This window comes from Corvus cornix, chromosome Z (assembly GCF_000738735.6).
Source record: "Corvus cornix cornix isolate S_Up_H32 chromosome Z, ASM73873v5, whole genome shotgun sequence".
NCBI classification, from domain to species: domain Eukaryota; kingdom Metazoa; phylum Chordata; class Aves; order Passeriformes; family Corvidae; genus Corvus; species Corvus cornix.
In genome coordinates, this window is record NC_046357.1 from 18,695,321 (window position 1) to 18,703,261 (window position 7,941).

General features: G+C 38.5%; 1 long non-coding RNA gene across 1 annotated transcript; it reads left to right on the plus strand.

The window, feature by feature from the left end:
- The first annotated feature begins 763 nt into the window (after window positions 1-763).
- Window positions 764-4,446, plus strand: LOC109145824. The gene is made up of 3 exons (XR_002047473.2): window positions 764-865; window positions 1,878-1,922; window positions 2,360-4,446. It is a non-coding gene; the product is annotated as an uncharacterized LOC109145824 (long non-coding RNA).
- Window positions 4,447-7,941: the final 3,495 nt, after the last annotated feature.

A 7,941-nucleotide genomic window follows, 5' to 3' on the forward strand; every position in this document is an offset into this window, starting at 1 on the left:
ATACACTTAAAAGCCAGAATTTGCTGCTTGTTCTCAAATAAGTTCCAATTTTGAAGTTAACAATTACTCACATAACAATCCTATATCTTCAGTATCAAATGGTCTTTGTCATGTTCATCTCTGGATAGGAATCTATTGGTCTCGGCTTCATAACCTAAGTTGTTTTTTCTTCTACATTCAATGCAGGGCTGAGTCGCACATTGAAGAGAAGAAGGAAACATTTTTCAAGAAAATAATTACAATATTCCAGATGCTGCAGCTGTGTTTTACATTGTGTTCTCTTTTTCTTATTTTAGTTTTTTCCCTCTAGATCTATTTTTGTGGTGGTGCAGCTGGTTCCAGCTGCCCTGACCACTCAGAAAAACACACACAGTAAATCGTGGCAGTCAGAGTCCCAAGTTTAAGCACCCACTTCGAAGTTATGGTGAGAACCCATAACCCAGAACCGTTGTTCTGCCTTTTGCATGTTTCCTCCCAATTGGTTAATATTTTCCCCTCCCTGTTTTATGTATGAGGTTACATATATTCATTTCCCTGGTTTAATATGTATCAGTTCTTGAAAGTTCTTTGTTCCTCAACACCCCATTGGATCCTTCCTGAAGTCCCTCCTATGTGTTGTTCCCACTGGTTCCCTCACTGTTCACCCTGCCTACTTGTCCTTATCCCATTGGCTGAGATTCCTTTCCCCGCCTATTCTGTACCCAGTATAAAGTCCCTGGACCCTGTTAAAAATTTGGCTCTTTGTCCTTGTCATTTCACCGGAATAAACCTGTGTGGAACAGAAATGGAGAGTCCCCTCTCTTTACTTCTTTGCCTTTGCCTGCATGCCTGCATAACAACGGCAGGAAGACAGAGCCCCTTTTGGGTGAGGAGCTCTACCCCTTTTTTATTGTGTGATGGGCACTGAGTGCCGCCTTCCAGAGGGGTTTCAGCATTGACCTCCGGGCTTCTTTGTGTCAGCACGTGAGGGGTAAAACCCCCTTCTGCCAGCTTACTGCTGCAAAACCCCACATATTTTTACTTTGTTTTCCTATTTCTCCCAGACAGTAAAGGAATTGACGAGACTAAGAATTTAGCTTCAGCAATGGCTACAGTTTTGCTGTGCTTGTCAAAATCTGTATGGCCACTGATTATTGCCAGAGGGGATTTAGGGATTTTTTTTATATAATTTATTGGTGATCCAACTCTGTCAAGTTAAAAGGTCATATTCTACTTGAAGAGTTAAAGAAGCATATTTTGAAAAAAAATTTCACAATATTTGTTTTTCTACATTACAAATGAGCAAGATGTGGAGAAAAAAAAATAGATGATCTGAATGTCATTAAAGAAAAAGAAAACTCAAAAAATGGGGAAGGAAAGGGAAGGTGCAGGAAAGTGTGGGAACGGAAGCTGCAGGAAGGGAAGGTGCGGGAAGGTGCGGGAAGGTGCGGGAAGGGGGGTGTGGGAAGGGAAGGTGTGGGAAGGTGTGGGAAGGTGTGGGAAGGTGTGGGAAGGTGTGGGAAGGGAAGGGAAGGAAGGGAAGGGAGGAAGGGAAGGAAGGGAAGGGAGGGAAGGGAAGGAAGGAAGGGAAGGGAAGGGAAGGGAAGGAAGGGAAGGGAAGGGAAGGGAAGGGAAGGGAAGGGAAGGGGAAGGGAAGGGAAGGGAAGGTGTGGGAAGGGAAGGTGTGGGAAGGGAAGGTGTGGGAAGGGAAGGTGTGGGAAGGGAAGGTGTGGGAAGGTGTGGGAAGGTGTGGGAAGGTGTGGGAAGGGAAGGGAAGGGAAGGGAAGGGAAGGGAAGGGAAGGGAAGGGAAGGGAAAATTCAATGGTACCAGGAAAAATAATTACTTTATTTAACGTTCTGGTTTTTTCCTTACAATTGCTGTTCCTAATTTCTTCAGATGGAAGTAAAATGAAACAGCTCCATGATGTAAACCTTCTACTCTGTAAGACAAAAATCTGTATGGAGTTAATTAATTAAACCAGTAACAATTTATCCAATATTTTGGGCTTTGCACTTCTGATGATTAAAAAGTACAGAGGTGGAACTCAGAAGATTTAAGTATGGTATAAGAACTGTCTGTATTATTTTTCTGGAGCTTATCCTTTCTGTGCCATATAAAATGCAATAATCATAGTCTCATCTTCTGTAAAAGGATTAGAAATAATGGTAGTTTGGTAGACAAAGAAAAGTACGAATTTTGTAACAAATATGTATGTATGATGACCTTGAGGCTCAGTAAAAGAAGACTTTCCTTTAATATTAATGCACCTTTATTCTTAAAAGTATTTTAGAAATTTTGACTGTCGGAATCAATTGCTCTTTCTAAAAAACTATATATTTAATTTCCCTATTTTAATATAAGCTACGTTTATTCTCCAGACTGTATCTGCCTTTAGACTTCTCCACTGCCTGGCCTGATAGACTGCAGGACCCTCCGTGATCTATAAGAGGTCTCTGCCTCATATCACTTGTCAGCCTGTTACAAGCACTGGATCAGACACCTTTTGGGACCTCAGACTTCTGTAGTTAATGGACAGAAATTACTCCAGGTTAATATCTCTTTAAATGAACACCAAGAAAACTTTTGGCTACACCTTCTGCATATGAGCACAGCTTTAGCAAAGGATGGAGTTAAGGATTAATTAAACATCTTGCTGTTTGCTTTGCTTGTAGAGTGTCTGGGTGAGTGTGGGAGAGAAGCCTCAGTGCATTTATCCATTACATTTTTGTATGCAAAGTGAAGGCACAGCCTTCTCCAGTCTTTCCACGGGAGAAGGTTGATGCAGTTGTCTTTAGACAGAAGAATGGATACTACTCTTTTCAAATCAGTTACAGATCTTTTACAGGTCCTGCATCTTATTGTACGCATTTTTAGATGTGTAAACATATAACCCTCCCCTCAAAAGAAACAACAAGGCAGAGCAGATTATTTTTTAATAACTAAGTGTGATTTGATTGAAAAAAAAAAAAAGGAAAAAAAATATATATAAGAGAAAACCCAGAGGGGAATTTTTGTTTGCAGAAACATGTAGATCTATTTTTTGCAGTTAAAGCACTTTTTTCTTTTTTTTTCCCAAACTCAGTTTTGAGTGCGTGTGAACAAAACATGGATCAAAACTGTTATCTGGCCATTCCTTGTGTGTTGAAGCATTAAGCCAGCCCAGGTTTGGAAACTGCAGAGAACCTTGGTGCTTTTTGCACAGTGAACTCTGAAAAGCTTTTATAGAAATTTCACCCAGTTCTTTAATATCTTTCTGGTTTTATTTCTTGTGGTTTCTACTGTGGTTTACCAACTGCTCCAAATGCTTTCAAGTTTTAGTCCCTCTCTCCACTGGAGCTTTCCCTTACCTATTATATTAGTGGCCACTGGAGTTATTCTCCCTTTTGAGTGTTTAGAATTATACTGTTGTACTTCTATTTTTGATCAACTGTTTTTCTTTCCTCAGTTATGTTTCATCAGCAAATTTCATGTCCTTTGTGCGTATTTTATGCCTACCTTTGAGTTGCTGGTACATAAACTGAACACAATTGGTTCTTGTACTGATCCTGTTATCACAAGGGACACTTGAAAACCTCAGTTACCCCAAAGTTGTGGAGACTGCAGTTTTAGCATCTTTCTAAAGAGTAAAAAAGCTTATTTTTGCAGGTTACCAAGTTTTCATTAAAAATATATATTGCCATTTTTTTTTCTTCTTTCCCCTGTATTGCTAGGGTGGCCTTAGACTAAGTAAGATAATATGCTGTTTTCTTTTCAAAGGTGAGCTGAAAAAACTAAAGTGGAAATTGAGTTAAGTTTGATTTATGTGTTGTATGTGCCCCACCAACCAGTCTGTGGGGGAATTCATCATGTGGAAAAGATGTAGATAGCCTTTTCTGAACTGAAGGTTACTCTTTGCTGAACTCCTTTGGTTCCTGGCATGCTGACACAAACTCAGAATACATCAGAGTTGCATTGCAGATACTCTGATACCAATCCCCTAAACCAGTACACAAGGTTTTATTGGATAATTTTTACTTTACAGCTAATGTTGTCATATATACCCATAGAAGTTGGATATCAATATTTAAACTCAGGGTCACATAGAACTTTCAAACCTTTGCACACAGATGGCAAAGGTGTAGATTGTTGACTACATTTACTTGGGAAAGACAAGTTGGGGTTTGTGTGTATGACTGCATGTGTATGAGAAGATAATAGAAGATAATATAAATTTTATTGATGCCTATCCTATAATCTTTCCAAGTATGCAACTGAGGGAATCTCATTGCAGTCCAACACAAAGCAGCTAAATTAAGGTCATAGAGAAGGTAGTAAATGCCAGCATTTCACAGTTTTGCAGTGTTTAACTTGGCAAGTTTGATGATGTTCTAACTTGCTATTGTATGAAATTTACTGAACAAAACAAACAAAAAAAAACCCCAAAAAACAAACAAACAAAAAGCCCCAAAATAAAACAAAAATCCAAACCAAGGCAAACCAAACCTAGGAAACAAGTAAAAAAAGCCAGCCTCTCTCCCAAAATTAAATTATGTTGCACATTGACACCTTGTGTTATTCCGTCAAGTTTACTCTTTAAAATTAAAGCCTTCATTTGTGCTAATAAAGTAACCAGTCATGATGTAGGGTATTATTTTCATCCTTGTTAAAAATCATACTCACGTTGTTTACATTTCTTCCCCACAAAGGATGCATGGACTTCTATTGACCAATTCTGGAAGGAAACCACCTCTACTTAAAACCATCTCCCTGTTGCCCTCATCCCTATGCTGACAACCTGTTTGCATATCCACCAGTCTTATTTTCATCTTTCCCACCACTCTTTGTGGCTGTTTTATCCAGAAAATCGTTATCATTGTCTTTAGAATTTCACTTATATTCTCCTGTCTTCCAGTAATTTTGCCTCTCTGCCTTACGTTCTCATTTTCCTCTCTTTAATCTAATCACCTCCTGCAGGTTTGGAATTCTTACTCTTCTGTCCATAAGTGGGTAGGAAGGAGAGGAATGGAATCACTGAGGCCTCTGTGTATGAGATTCCTGTTTGTACCTCTGGGACCAGATGATGTTAGCTTGTTTGTATTGTCTCTGTTTACAGACACCTTAATAATTTTCTATGATCTCTCCAGTTTCCCATCTCTCTCTGTTCCACTATACCTTGCTGCCTTTGAGTTAGTCTGAGCCCAACAGAAGTACTGATTCTAGCCCTTTTCCAGCAGATCTGACCCTATGGAAAGCATTTTCAGACTATCAGAAGGAAGGGCTGGAGCAGGAGACAGCTCAAACCTTGTCTACCACGTTATAAAGCTAATCCATGCAAAGCCCATTTATGTGGAGATTCCATGCAGGGAAAGAAGAATGCCTAATGCACAAAAGTTTATCAGACAATGTAGGTTATAAGCTGACAAGTTCCTCTTCTCTTTATTTGTCTGTTGGCTTGCTTTTCATAAAAGGAAAATACTGTGTAAGTTCTGGGAGAAAAAAAAAAAAAAGCCTGAAGCAGATGAACAGAAGTGAAAAAGGAGGTTGAAAAATAGAAGAAAAATGAAAACCTTGAGTATATGCATTCTTAGCAGTTTTGTCTACCATACATGCAGTAAATACTGCTCAGTGCAACTTATCTGAATTAGGGACTTAGGACATATCTTTTTAGCAGGTTGGAACATCTTAAGCATCTGTATGAGCTGACATTTTTAATGTATTTGTACTTTTATGCACAAACAATGGATAAAGAATGAACATAAGCCTTCAATCCCTCATGTCTATCCTCCCCCTTCCCATGCCTTAAATATATCTACTTGATAAATAAAATAAATAAGTTCAGTTGTAATGACAATGTGATGTAGATTATTTTTGCCAAATTCAAGCTTGGTGGGAAGTTATTTTGCTCTTGCTGGAAGAATTATACACTAATTAACCCTCTGGAAATAACTGTTTAAAATGAAGAGTGAGCTAGAAATTTAAAGAAACATTTTTGCATAGCTTATCTTATTAAATTTTTTATTGTATAAAAATGTTTGAGGATTACTTTTTTTTTCTTTCACTCCTCATCCCTCCTCTCTCCTTCTGTCCAATGTAGGCCAAATCCTGCCAGGCAGATTAACACAAACTCAATAGTCCAAATTCCAATGTGATTTAAATTGGAGGTAAATTGGCAATATAAACAAGTGTAATTTACATACTGAATGTTAAGAGCTGTTGAAAGAATTGTGTGGAGGAAGTCACTCAGTGTACATATCAGGGTTTTTTAGTCCAGCAGAACCTGGAAACTATGCCATATAACACTGAGTGCCATCTAATGGTATTGCATATATTAATATTAATATGGTCAGAGCTCATAAACTAATTCAATAAGAGTAGAAAGGGAAAAGTAATTTCCAGAGTTAGTTTTTCTTAATTTTCTTATCTTCGGGTTGTAGAGAAATATTTCTGTTTTCCTATTTATGTGGGTTTAGTCCTATCCAATGTTTTGCTTTTTGGTCTGGATGAGTATGTTTTAAATTTGTTGGTGGCATCAGAACATGAGGGACAACAAATGTTTTACAGCACATAGTTACAATTCAAAGTGAATTTGAGAAAAGAGCTCAAAAAGGGAACTCTTCAGTAGAAGAAAATGCAATTTTATAAAGCCAATGATTGTGAAAATACAGCATAGAAATCTCTTGCTTAGCCAACAGATCAACAGAAAAAAAAAGTCATGACTTTTTAATGAATCATTAGATGAATATAACCAGTCGTATGGTATTGCCATAATAGAGGTAAACAGCATGCTGAAATGCATAATTGAAAGTCATCCCTACAAAACCTGCTCAGCTTTTGGCCTCAGCCAGAACATTTTCCAATTTAGATGTTGCCATTCTGGTTAATTAGGGGGGTATTAATAAAAATGGAGGCCAGAAATCAGAATCCAAAAAACCATCACCTAGGACAGAACTTGGAATGGAAGATGCTCAGCTGAGGAGCATTGTGAAGGAGGACACAGTCAGTCTTCAAATAAAGGAATAACCTTTATTTTTCATGATCCTGATACACTGGAAAAGACAAAAAGGTTTTATTACCCAACAGGGAAAATTTACTTCACATTTTAGGAGAAACTCTTGACAGTGAGAGTAGGGAAGCAATAGGCAAGGTTGTCTGCAGAAACTGTGCCGTGTCTACCTTTGAGAGCCCTCGAGATGAGATTACAGAAACATCTGTAAGGCAGTGACAGTGACAGCCAGCCAGGCGTGGGAACAGAAGGTGGAATTCCATCCTCAGGAGGCCTGAGGGGCCTCCTTCTGCCAGGGGGAAACATCTTAACTTCCAGGAGATTCCGTGATGTTGTGGGCAATGACAGGAAGTCATTGGTCCTATCACCCATTTGAATAGCTAAATGGAAGTGCAGTGTTGCCTGTGACAAGTTATTTGCTTAGCATTATTTTTCATGGTCCAGCAGGGGTTGGAGAGTGTGCTCTTAAGCAGCCATGATGAATACTTTTATTACTTCTAATCCATATTTTGTAGTGGCATATCTCATTCTATGCCGTTGCATGCAGGGAAGACGAGACAGACAGGAGTATTATAGCCCATACTCATTATGCTTTTTATTCATGTGCTTGGAGAAGAGTTTCAAAGTGTAGTCAAGGGAAAATTATAGTCACCGTCAGAAGTTAACTCATATTTTTGGGTCACTGAATCATTGGGCAGAGGTTCTTATCTCTTTTTACTGACTAGAGAGAGAACCTGAGATGGAGAGGCTTCTTGTTCAAGGTCCTGAATAGTTACCTAAATTTAGGAAGGATGTATCTGCTGTACTCCAGCTCACATAAAAAGTCAGTTGTTACTTGTGCTGATCCCCATCACACTCCTGATTTAATAAAAATGAATGTTTTGTTTAATAGAACTTCTAGATTGTTGTAATACAGACAGACTTTAGCTATGCCTGTCAGTTTACTTATTGTTCCAAAAAGATTTTATATAGATATGT